The following is a 12,465-nucleotide window of genomic DNA, read 5'->3' as shown; positions in this document are numbered from 1 at the left end:
GGCCTTTGAAAACTCCCCACTTTCAAACCCAGTAACATCTAATTTATGCTGTCACCCTCCTGGTTCAAGTTTTTCTGTCTCCCTCTTGCACTTATGAGGGCCCTGATTACATTGGGCCCACCAGATAATCTAGGATAATCTCTCACATCAAGGTCATATGACCGATGATCTTAATTCCTTCTGAAAACTTAACTCCCCTTTGCCATGTAATGTGACATATTTTACAGGTTCTGGGTATTGTGGCATCTTTGGGGGGCTATATTATTTAGCACACCACATAGAACAAACACAATTATAGTGAGATGAGAATAATTGTGTTTCCACAAAGGAAGTCATGTTGGGAAGACAAAAAACATGTCCTCTACAATAATTTAAGATTTAAGAGGGTGTGTGCATCCATTTAGGTGCCTTTTATTTATATTTTAGTCAGCAGGCAGTTCGCACACTTTACCAGCATCCTTCATAAAGCACACATGGAAACAGCTCTCTGCTTTCTCTAAGGCAGCAGAAGATACCTTAACCAAATTCATGTAACTTGAAAGTAAAAGGGGCCCTGGCCGGGTAGCTCAGTTGCTTAAAGCGTTGTCCCTAAATGCCAAGGTTATAGGTTCAGTCCCCTGTCAGGGCACATACAAGAATCAATCAATGAATGAATAAATAAGTGGAACAACAAGTTGATTTTTCTCTCTTTCAACGCAATTAATAAAAAAATAAACGCTTATTATTAACACTAGAGGCTCGGTGCACGAATTCGTGCACAGGTGGGGCCCGAAGGGGGGGCAGGGCCCCACAGTGGTTGGCAGGCTGGCCCTGCCCCCTGGTCTAACTTGGTGGAACTCCCGGTCTAGGGGACATTTTGCATATTACCCTTTTATTATATAGGATTTTCTTTATAAAAAAACAGAAAAAGAAAGAAAGAAGGAAGGAAGGAAGGAAGGAAGGAAGGAAGGAAGGAAGGAAGGGCAAGGAAGTTAACACCCCCAGGAAGCGATATTCATCTAATGGGGGATGGGATCAGTGGTAAAATGCCCCAATCACCATCCTCTGGTGGAACACTTCTAATGTGCTTTCTCCATGGTTCTTCAGATTGTCCCAGCGGGATTGAGCCTCAGTTGCCTGCAGTGGTAACCAGCTCATTAGCATACCAGTGATGTCTTTTCTCTTCCATTCCCTCCCTTCTGCCTCCTGGGATCACCTACCAAATAGACTACCTGCACCCATGTCCTTCTCCCAGATTTTGCTTTTGAGGGGACCCAACTAAAACAGCACTTACCACTGATATTTTATGGCAAGTTAATGCTGCAGGTCCCTGCAGAGTAGAACTCTACCAGTACAGACCCATACAGCTTGTTCACAGGCATCTGCGCTGATTGGCTGGCAACCATTTGGTTGGTTGGTGCCCATGCCACACAGGTCATCTGCCACTAATGAAGTCTGTCAGCACCGAACAGAAATGGCTATCCCTGACATGTTCTTCTTGCTTGGTTACAAGGTTCTAGCTCAAGATATGTGGAAGAGAATATAAATATCTTAAGATGCAATCCCAGTGGGCCATGTGCTAAAAAGGTCTGTGTACCTAAAATGAAGAAAAAAGGTTATTTGAGGTTGTCCTTTTTTTTTTTTCCTTCAGTTCAGGCTGAGGTCAGGGTTGTTTATTTGAATTCTGGCAATAACCCTGGGAATTCATTTAGGTGCCAAGGGAAACATGAGGACAGTGGACTCCAGAAGAATGTGCTCCAAGGTACACACAACAGCAGGCGTGAACCCAAAGGAAGACACCAGGGCCTTGTTGTAGACCACAAATGTCTGGTGACTTTTGAGAGGGGTCATACATTGTTTGTCAGCCAATACGGACATCATTTAATCTATGTATTAGAGCAGTGGTTCTCAACCTTCCTAATGCCGCGACCCTTTAATACAGTTCCTCATGTTGTGGTGACCCCCAATCTCTTTGTTACAAATTGAACATAATTAAAGCATAGTGATTAATCACAAAAACAATATGTAATTATATATGTGTTTTTTGATGGTCTTAGGCAACCCCGGTGAAAGGGTCATGACCCACAGGTTGGGAACAGCTGCTTTAAGGCAAAAACACTAACCATAAACTAAAAATGGAGCTCCCATTTGACCCAGTGATCCCATTTCTAGGACTATATCTCAAGAAACTAGAAACACCAATCAGAAAGGACATATGCACCCCTATGTTCATAGCAGCACAATTTACCATAGCTACTGGTAAGATTTGGAAACAGCCTAAGTGCCCATCAGCAGAGGAGTGGATGAAAAAACTGTGGTACATCTACACAATGGAATACTACATTGCTGTAAAAAGGAAGGAACTCCTACCATTTGCAATAGCATGGATGGACCTGGAGAGCATTATGCTAAGCGAAATAAATCAGATGGAAAAAAGAAATATCACATGATCTCACTCATTTGTGGAATATAATGAACAACATAAACTGATGAACAAAAACAGATCCAGAGACAGAGAAGCATCAATCAGACCGTCAAAGCTCAGAGGGAAGGCAGGGGAGGGTGAGGAGAAAGGGGAGAGATCAACTAAAGGACTTGTATGCATGCATATAAGCCTAACCAATGGACACAGACAACAGGGGGGTGAGAGCATGAGTGGGGAGGTGGGGGGGGGGGCAATGGGGGCATAAGGTCATATATGTAATACCTTAATCAATAATAAAAATATATAAATATAAAGTAAAAAAAACTACAATGAGACAATAAAAAATCTCCAAAACAAACAAACAAAAAACACTGACCATAAAACTCTTAATTAAGCCTGGGCTGGTGTAGCTCAGCGGAGAAAGCATCGGCCCATGAACCGAAGGGTCATGGGTTTGATTCCCAGTCAAGGGCACATACCTAGATTGCAGGTGTGTTCCAGAGGCAACCAATTGATGTCTCTCTTTCACATGGATGTTTCTCTCTCGCTTGCTCTCTCTCTCTTTCTCCCCCTCCCTCCTTCCCTTCTACTTTCTCTGAAAGACCACTGGAAAAAACATCCTCAGGTGAGGATTAACAATAAATAAATACATAAACAAACAAGTAAATAATAAGAAGTTCAGATATAAACTTCAGACTGGCATGAGGTCTGGCAATTATGTCAGCCTGTGTTGTCCCTAAGAAATAGTTGTATTAGACCAGCCGTTCTGTCTTGGCAATGTCCCTGGGTATCAGTGCCACAGCCACCGCAGACACCCACAGCTTGGTCGCCAGAGTCCCCAACCTCATATTTCTTTTTAATCCACTGCATCAGGTCCTGGCATGACCCACCAGCTAGAAGAAGTTGTAGAGGAGCCAGAGAATGGGAGACACACCCCTGCTAATGTGATTGCTGACAAGGCAAACCGGGAGCAGGAGGCTGACCACCGGCAGAGGAAGAGGAAGAAGGTGATGGTGAGGGAGAGGATGGAGATAAAGGTGAGGAGGCTGAAACAGCTACAGGCAAACAGGATGATGTTATTTTCATTGCTGAGGATGACTCGGCAGCAGAAAAGGAAAAGTTGAGAGAGAGAGAGAGAGAGAGAGAGAGAGAGAGAAAGGCCACTTTGACCTACCTACCTATTCACCTTTCACTTGCGTCTCAGAATCTAAAGGTAGTCATCTTGGTGTAGATTCCCTCCTATCTGCCCACTGTGGGCAGGGCCCCACAGGTGACACTCGCTCTCTACCACCTAGTCAAAATCACAATGTGAATTTGCACCTATGGAAATAAAAAGAACCAAACGTTTCAAGGCCCTGCTTTTTTCCCCCTGAAAAGTACTTGGAAAAAGATGTGAGGGTTTTTCTGGTATTTGTTTTGTTAATCCTCACCCAAGAATATTTTTCTATTGATTTTTTTTTTTTTAAGAGAGAGTGGAAGGGAGAGGGAGAGACACAGAGAAAGAAACATCGATGTGAGATAGAAACATCAATTGGTTGCCTTCCGCTTAGCCCCAACAAGGGTTGGGGGATCGAGCCTGCAATGTTCCCTTGACCAGAATCAAACTTGGGACTCTTTAATCCATGGGCTGATGCTCTATCCACTGAGCCAAACCAGCTAGGGCTTTTCTGGTATTTTTTACACTTTATGTTTTTGATAGTCTTGCTTAATGATTTCGGGTGACCAAATATACCGTCAGAGCATTCTCTCTGCTACTTCTGACTTTACGTGTGTTGTGATCATGTTCCTTATAATCTCAAAAAAAAAAAAAAAATAGGGAAAAACCTTATAAAAATAAAAGCAAAAACAACAAATTTTATTCCAAGCATTCATTAACTCTGTGTGTGTTTGTGTGTGTACATTGTGGGGATCCACTTGGAATGCCTGAATTAGCATAAAGATGATTTTAAGCTGAAGGCATTTGAGACTCAACAGATACAGAAAAAAGCCTCCTCAGGCTTCCCTTATCTGAATAAAAGCAGCAACTTCTGAGACCTTGAATAAATCTTTGCCGTTTTAAATTCTAGCGAAGCCTCCTGATTCACTGATGCTCAGTCAACAATTTATTTATCCTCACAACTCTGTAATGTATGTAGGGGCAAAAATAGAGGTAAAGTAACTCAGCCAAGGCCACCAAGCCAGGAAGCACCTGCATGGCCCCCTGGGAAATTATGACTTTATCTAGAAGCAGCTTAGAATTAGCTCCAATGATGTTAGCCCTGGATTCTAACACTCAAGAAGCCCCTTCTCTTTTCATTGTGATCTTCCCAAATCACAGGTGGACAATCCTTTCTGTAGTTCCGGTTTTTTAAAAAAACATTTTCTAACTCTGGATTTAAGAAGAAAGCCCGTGTTCTCTTTCCTTTTCAATTCCAGGTTAATCCCTTGCTCTATAGAATTTTCTCACTTTCAGATGTCCTCATTCCTTGTTTTGCTCTTCTGTCTTTGTTTCTTTGTTATGCCTGTATCTCTTGCTCTAAGAGAGTTTTTGAGAGCAGCAATGCCTGAAGTGGGCCAGGGCACAGCTGCAGTGTCACTAGCTGGTTGGAGTTGAACTATTTTGTGCAGGTTGTAAACTGAACTGCATAAAGATGTGGGCATTGCTATATTTTTCTTTAACGTCTCCATCAAAGCACACGAGCTCAGCTGGCGTGGCTAAGGGGTTGAGCTTCAACCTATGGATCAGGAGGTCACAATTTGATTGGTTGTGGGCTGTATTCCCAATGCAGGGCATGCAGGAGGCAGCCAATCAATGATTCTCTCTCATCATTGATGTTTCTATCGCTCTCTCTCTCTCCCTTCCTCTCTGAAATCAATAAAAATACATTTTCCAAAAAGCACAGGAAATAAATCTTGTTGAATTGCACTGCAATGACTAAGCATGTGGGGAATGAAGTCACCAAAGCAGGGCTGGCTGTGGAGAGGCCTGGAGAAGCAGGTGTTAGGGCTCAGGTAGGGTAAGGCTCAGGTTTCACAGCTCTACCTTCATTGACATTCAGCAAGTGATCACTGAGCTCACTCAGGCTCTGCACTGGGCATTCAGCTACAACCTGGACTGATTCAAGAAAGATAAAGTATAAGCCTTATTTACTCAAGTACAGCTGTATCAAGTCAGTCAACTGGTCATTCCATTCAGTAAGCACGAAATACATTCTTTGTACCTGGAAGCACCTGGGATTTGGAGAAACAAAAATCAGTAAAGTTGGGGGCTTTACAGACAAAGAAGAAGAAGAAGAAGAAGAAGAAGAAGAAGAAGAAGAAGAAGAAGGAGGAGGAGGAGGAGGAGGAGGAGGAGGAGGAGGAGGAGGAGGAGGAGGAAGGTAAAGTAGCAGGTAGGAAGCGGATGCAATAATCCACATGAGAAATACCAAGAGCCTGAATCTTTTACAAGATCCAGGGAAGATTCAAAGTTAAATAAACCTTTATCCCCTCCTTTAAAGTGTTGACAATCTGTAGCTAGAAGTCTTGGCTAAGTGGCTGTGGGCATGTGAGTCGCCTCATACGCTCAGAGTGAAAAGGCAAAGGGAGGGAAAGAGTTGAAGCCACCTGTCCTAACACTGTGGAGGGAAGCTCTGGAAGCCTTGGGAACTGGAGAATTCTACTCTCTTATGTGGCGGAGCTACAAGAGTAACTCACTCTTTTCTTTACCGCAGTTACTCCCAGTCAGGTGATCGTTGCCTGGAATCAACTTAGTAGATTGAAAAAGGAAATGTGCAATCATTTTTAACTATAGCAGGTGCAAATTTGGGGGACGCTAGCATGTGTGGTGCATTGGTTGGTGCATAGCTGCCTTTCCCAAAACCAGAGGGGTCTTTTTGGCTTTTCTACTATATGCTGTAGGTGTCCTTTTGACAGTCTGTCCCATGGATGGAGCAGATAAATCAACAGGCCTGCTGTAAGCAAACCAATTATTCGATTCTGTATTAGCAAAAGAATGCAAGTCATTCAAGGTTAGCTTAAAATAGAGCACCCTAGTAATGTGATCAGCATGGAACAAAGACTCTGCATCAGAGAGGGGAGGACAGAGAGAAGAAGATACCGTTGGCTGGCAACCCTGCGGAGACTTCCAGGAATAAGCAAGCAGCTGGCTCAGAATGGCACTGAGAGCTGGTGTCAGCTCTCCCCAAAGGGCCAGCATGGCCTGTGACTTCTCTCCAGCATTCCACAGCTATCTCCTTTGTGATTGGTCTACACAAATAGTGGGGGTGGCAGCAAATAATGTTTTCAACTGCTTGAATGTTATGATCCTTCTCTCTTCTAGAGACATATGGGAATGGGTTTTTTTTATGAAGCCTAGCAAAATAACTGGGGGCCCAATGCAGAGATAAAAATACAGGAACCCTAGAATAGTACACATGACTTTTCTTTTTCTCTGATCCCCCCTCTTCTGGAAGTGGGCAGGGGTAACTTAGGTTAGCTCACAAACATAGGTACCATGTAGTATATACTCTCCCCCCCCTCCCCCAACTCCACCCTCATTGTGGTTTCCTGGGCTTTAATCTGCTCCAAAGCCTTTGATGCTTTGAAACTACTTCTGCTCCCTCTGTTGCTGCTGCTATTGTTGCCATGGCTAACACTAAGATCAAGTGATACCTGGAATACATTATACTTAAGGGAATTTCCTTCCTGCCCCAGCCAGGCCAAAGACACTACAACCTTTGAAGTTGCTGGTGCATTCATGCCCTTGGTGAAGAATTGATTTATGAGCCGAGGTTGCCAATACAGCAGGAAAACTTCCTTTCCCCCACCTTTGTCTTACTCTATTACACCTATTCAAGAGAAGTTTACAAATGAAAATCACAATGAGACACCCTGTCTACCTATTAGGCTGGCAAGATCAAAACGTCTGATAAATGTGTCAGAAAGAGAAACAGCCATTGCAGGTGAAATGCAAATTGATATAATCCTTTAGGAGAACCATTTGGTCATATCTATCATGATTTACATGCCCATCCCATTCGATTGATGCTTATCCCTAGTTGATGCTTCAACATGTCCAAAATGGCATTTGTACGACGATAGTCAATGCAGGAGTGTTTTTTGTAAGATGGGAAATAATGGCATCGCAGACACTGTAGAGATTTGCCAGATTCCCTTTGCTCACCTCTGAGTTCACCTGCAGGCAAGATGGAAAGTTCTGTATGTACTGGCACAGCTTCCCACCTCCAGCCACCTGCAATGCCCTCGAGGGCAATACTCAGTTACTGAGAATGAACTATAGTGAATAACTTAGCCTGCTTGGACTGTCAAAACAAAACACCACAGAAGGTATAGCTTAAAAAAAAACACAGAAAATAATTTTCTCACAATTCTGCATGCTAAAGTCCAAGAGCAAGGTTCTGGACGATTCAGTTTTTGGTTAGGGCTCTTTCTGACTTGCAGGTGGCTGCCTTTTCCATATGTCCTCACATGGCCTTTCTGAGGAAGTGTGCACAGAGGGAGAAGGAGAGAGAGTGTGACAGTGAGCTCCGATGTCTCTGCTTATAATGACACTAATCCTATCAAATCGGGGCCCCATCCTTATGACCTCATCTAGCCTTAATTACTTCCTTAAAGGCCCCATCTCCAAACACAGTCACACTCAGGATTTGGGCTTCAACATATGAACTGGGGGTAGAAGGGGGAGGGAGGGCACAGACTTTCAGTCCATAACAGTGCATAATGCCCCCAGCTTCCCCATCCCTCAGAGTGTTTCTGAGACAGTTTCTACACAGTTGCTCAGAGGGTGCCCAGTGTGACTGAGCCCAAGTTGCCCTAAATTGTGACTTGCTTATTAATCTATCTTATCATGGCTTTTCTCCATCCCCTCTCATGGAGCTTCCTGGAGCCACCTCCCAAATATATAACCTGCACCCTAGACTTTGTTTCAGGGTCTGCTTTGGGAGAACTCAAACTGAGACAATATTTTGAATAATCAGTGATTTGAACCTAAAGTTATGCCCACAGGTATTCAGACCTGCACGTTGTCCTTTATTCTTAGTACTATGGTAGCAGTTGTTATGTTCTGCTTCCTGGTTGTGCCAGTTCATACTGTGGCATGTGGTAAACTAGAGTTGGAGAGATCCTGGAAATTAGTTTTGCCCTAGAGAGGAGGCGAGGCAGGGAACAGAGGACAGACCCCTATCTGCAAGTCCCAGGAGTCCCAGAGGGAATACCATGTTCACCAAGCAGATCAGAGACAACAGGCAAGACTCCAGTCTCCCGTGGACCTCAGAGTGTCCCCATAGGTGAGTTGAATACAGTTGCTTTAAAGTCTTTGAAACAAGGCAGAGTTTGAAATTTCAAAGTATGTTCTCCCTGGTAAATTATTGGAAAGTTAGTGTTTGAGAGTTACAACCAAGGCTATTATAATTTTTATCAGCATTGATTAATTGTTCCTGTTCTTAAATTTTATATAAATGAAATAATTCTGTATATTGTATCATCATTTTGTACATGGCTTTTTTTGCTCAATATGATGCTTGTAAGATATACCCATGTTATTGCTGTCCTATGCATTGTAGGGTGTTTAGCAACAACCCATCCAGTTTTAACAACCAAAAATGTCTCCAGACCTCTAGACTTTTTTGATTGTCCCCTGAGAGCAAAACCACCTCTGGTTAAGAACCACTGCATTCATTTATTTAAGAAGTATTTAAGGAGCGTTCATCATGTGCAGATAACATGCCTTGGGGCATGTGAGATACCATGTGCCAATGGGATGTGGTACTTGCTTTCTCAAACCTGCTAGTCTGGTGAGGGAGGCCAACATTAAGCATGCAATTACATAATAGCTCACTCTTTTGGGAAAGTTACATTTCACAGAATATCTGAATGACCTTTCCAAGCAACTGCCAGTTCTAGAATAAAACCCGTAGACATGGAAATACCAGGCTGTCAGGAGAATTATTTTTATTAGCCTTTGACATTTTTTAAGTTTAGATTTTCTTATTCTTTGAATCTCCAAATATGACATGCTGAGAAACTGAAATTTGAATAACATCTGTAAAAATCAGAAAGTTATACTGGTAGGGTAAAATGGCTGTACTTTCTTTGCCACTCTTATAATCAAGAAGTTGAGTCTCAGCGGCTTGTATGGCTCAGTGGTTGAGTGTCGACCCATGAACCAAGAGATCACAGTCCGATTCCCAGTCAGGGCACATGCCCAGGTTGCGGGCTTGATCCCCATCAGGAGGCAGCTGATCTCTCTCTCTCTCTCTCTCTCTCTCTCTCTCTCCCTCTCTCTTTAAAAGTCAATAAAAACAGCCCTAACCGGTTTGGCTCAGTGGATAGAGCGTCGGCGTGCGGACTTAGAGGTCCCAGGTTCGATTCCGGTGAAGGGCATGTACCTTGGTTGCGGGCACATCCCCAGCAGGGCGGCGTGCAGGAGGCAGCTGATCAATGTTTCTCTCTCATTGATGTTTCTAACTCTCTATCCCTTTCCCTTCCTCTCTGTAAAAAATCAATAAAAAAAATATATTTAAAAAAATAAATAAATAAAAAAATAAAAGTCAATAAAAACATATTTAAAAAAAAAAGAAGTTGAGTCTCATTGCCTCTCCTAGATACTGGAATGACCTTGAGTCTGGCTTGCTCAAGAGAATGCAGAAAAAGTGATACTATAGGGTTTCCAAGCCTGAGTCATAAAGAGATGTAATCTCTGAGAACACGCTCATGGGAGCCCTGAGCCACCATATACGCCATCCTGTTAGAAAGAGAGGAACTATGGACAGGCCCTGGATGAGAAACTACCTTGTGGAGATAAAGGCCACGTGGAAGAGCCCTGAGATGCCAAATATGTCAGTAAAGAAGCCATTTTGGATGTTCCAGATAATTGAGCCTTTAGATGACTCTGCCCAGCCACCATCTGACTATAGTCACCTGGGAGTCCCCAAAGGAAACCAGCAGAAGAACCACTCAGCTTATTTAAGTTAACCAACAGATCCATGAGAGATAATAAAATGGTTGTTGCTTTCAGCAGCTAATTTTGGCATGATTTGTTTTATAACAATAGATAACCAAAATAGATTATGTCCTACTGAACATAAGAATAGAAATAGCAGTGATCTGTTTATTATATAAATAATAGTTATGTATACAAGTATTAATCAGGATTCTTTTGGGAGCTAGTGATAGAAACCTAACTCAAACTGCTTAGAGAAAGTGTGGACATTTTTGGCTCATGAAACCCTAGGAAGAGTTAACTCATCTAACTGTGGGAGTATCAGGGATGGGCCTCCATAGTCTTGCTTGTACCAATCATAGCTGACTGTACCCAAGTTGCACCCATCAGATTCTCTTTCTCTGGAATCTTGTATTAGAATAGAGAGGATGTTGATCAGAATGGTCATGTATATCAATGTATAGGAGAAGCCCAGAAAGCCAGTCTGAAGAACTGTGTGGGAGGATGGCGAGGAGACAGAGAGACACAGAGAGAGAGGCAGAGGAGAGGAGGTTGGGCCACAGAACCAGAGAAGAGAGATGGCCTCCTGTTCCAGGCTCCCTCCCTTCCTAAAGCCCTCCTACATCTGGCTCCTGGTCTGTGAAATATGCCAATATAGGTATAATATAGGTATACATTTCCCCTAATCCCTCAAGCTAGCTCAAGTAACTTCTATAACACACTATTAAAGAGTCAATTAATCCAGAAAAGCATAAAATTACACTCACACTCTCAAAAAGTTCTGCTCCACTACACTCCCTGTGAGAATTTCCTTCTCACAGCCCTAAAAGCACAATGATGATTTCCCCACAGGTGAATGAGCAAGTCTTCAGCTACCCCACGGCATTCACAGAACTTGGCCCGAGGACCTGGCTGTTACACAGAGCAATGTGTTTGTGGCCCAAGATAACCTGAAACGAACAATTTAATCCCTAATGACTCTAGCTGGAGTAGTGCAAGCTCACCAAACCGCCCCAGATTTAGAGATATGTGGCAGGAGGAGGGAGTCAGAGGAAGTCAAATATGCATGAGCAGGAACGGACTGTGACACCAATTCTGCAAGCTCCCCAACTCCTACTTGCTGCCTGCCAGGGTTCTGAATTCTCAGCTTCCCTGTCTATACTATTGGGCCACCGGAATGTGTGGGTGTTCATAGGCAGCTTCTCACGCAATGCTGTTGCACCCTGACCAAAAGTACCCTCTTTCTACCAGCCTGTCAAAATCCATAAAATTCTCATTATAGAGTTGTGCTTTTGGTTAAGATATAATTTCCAGAATCTAATGTTTTCTCCAACCTAATTCTGTTTATTGCTGGAATTCGAATTTGATCCAGAGATCCTCACTTTCCTATCATGCAAAGTCTTAATTACTTAGAATGGCTCCCAATGGTTTCTTGATCTGGCCCCTACTTGCCTCCCCATGATTCAGGAGGTCTAGGATGAGACTCAGAAAGTTGTATTTCTAATAAGCTCTCTGATGATGCTGATGCTCCCAACAGTGGGCAAAACCATGCTTTGAATAACATTGGTTCTTTTCCTTCAGAGCATTTGTCTCAGTTTGTAATGATAGATTTTTTCATTGCTTCATTTAGTGGTTCTCAAGCATTAGTCTGCATCAGAATCTTTTGGCGGGCTTGTTCACACACAGACGATGGCAGAGCCCAGTCAGTAATGACTGCTTCCAGTCTTTTTTCTGTACTTTTATAGCACATCTGTGCTTTAGCAGTGACATTTTGGAAATTATAGCTTAACCAAAAGCATAACTCAATAATGAGAATTTTATTATTTTTTCTTCTCCTTTTTTTTCCTCATTGATTTCAGAGAGGAAGTGAGAGGGAGAGAGAGAGAAACATCAATGATGAGAGAATCGTGGATCAACTGTCTCCTGCACCCCAGGCATGTGCCCTTGACTGGAATCAAATCCGGGACCCTCCAGTCCACAGGTCGATGCTCTATCCACTGAGCCAAACCGGCAAGGGCTCTTTTTTTTTTTTTTTAAATATGGAATACTTCATGAATTTACATGTCATCCTTGCACAGGGAGCATGCTAATCTTCTCTGTATCATTCCAAGTTTAGTATATGTGCTGCCGAAGTGAGCAC

At 43.0% G+C, this 12,465-nt stretch overlaps 1 non-coding gene across 1 annotated transcript; it reads right to left on the bottom strand.

The window, feature by feature from the left end:
• Nucleotides 1-12,358: 12,358 nt before the first annotated feature.
• Nucleotides 12,359-12,465, bottom strand: LOC139014699 (U6 spliceosomal RNA). Its single transcript, XR_011472265.1, has one exon. It is a non-coding gene; the product is annotated as a U6 spliceosomal RNA (small nuclear RNA).

This window comes from Myotis yumanensis, unplaced genomic scaffold, assembly GCF_028538775.1.
Source record: "Myotis yumanensis isolate MYYU_CA2020_CCGP unplaced genomic scaffold, mMyoYum1.0.hap1 SCAF_7, whole genome shotgun sequence".
NCBI classification, from domain to species: domain Eukaryota; kingdom Metazoa; phylum Chordata; class Mammalia; order Chiroptera; family Vespertilionidae; genus Myotis; species Myotis yumanensis.
The sequence above is the reverse complement of the archived record's forward strand: the minus strand, read 5'-3'. Positions and strand labels throughout refer to the sequence as shown.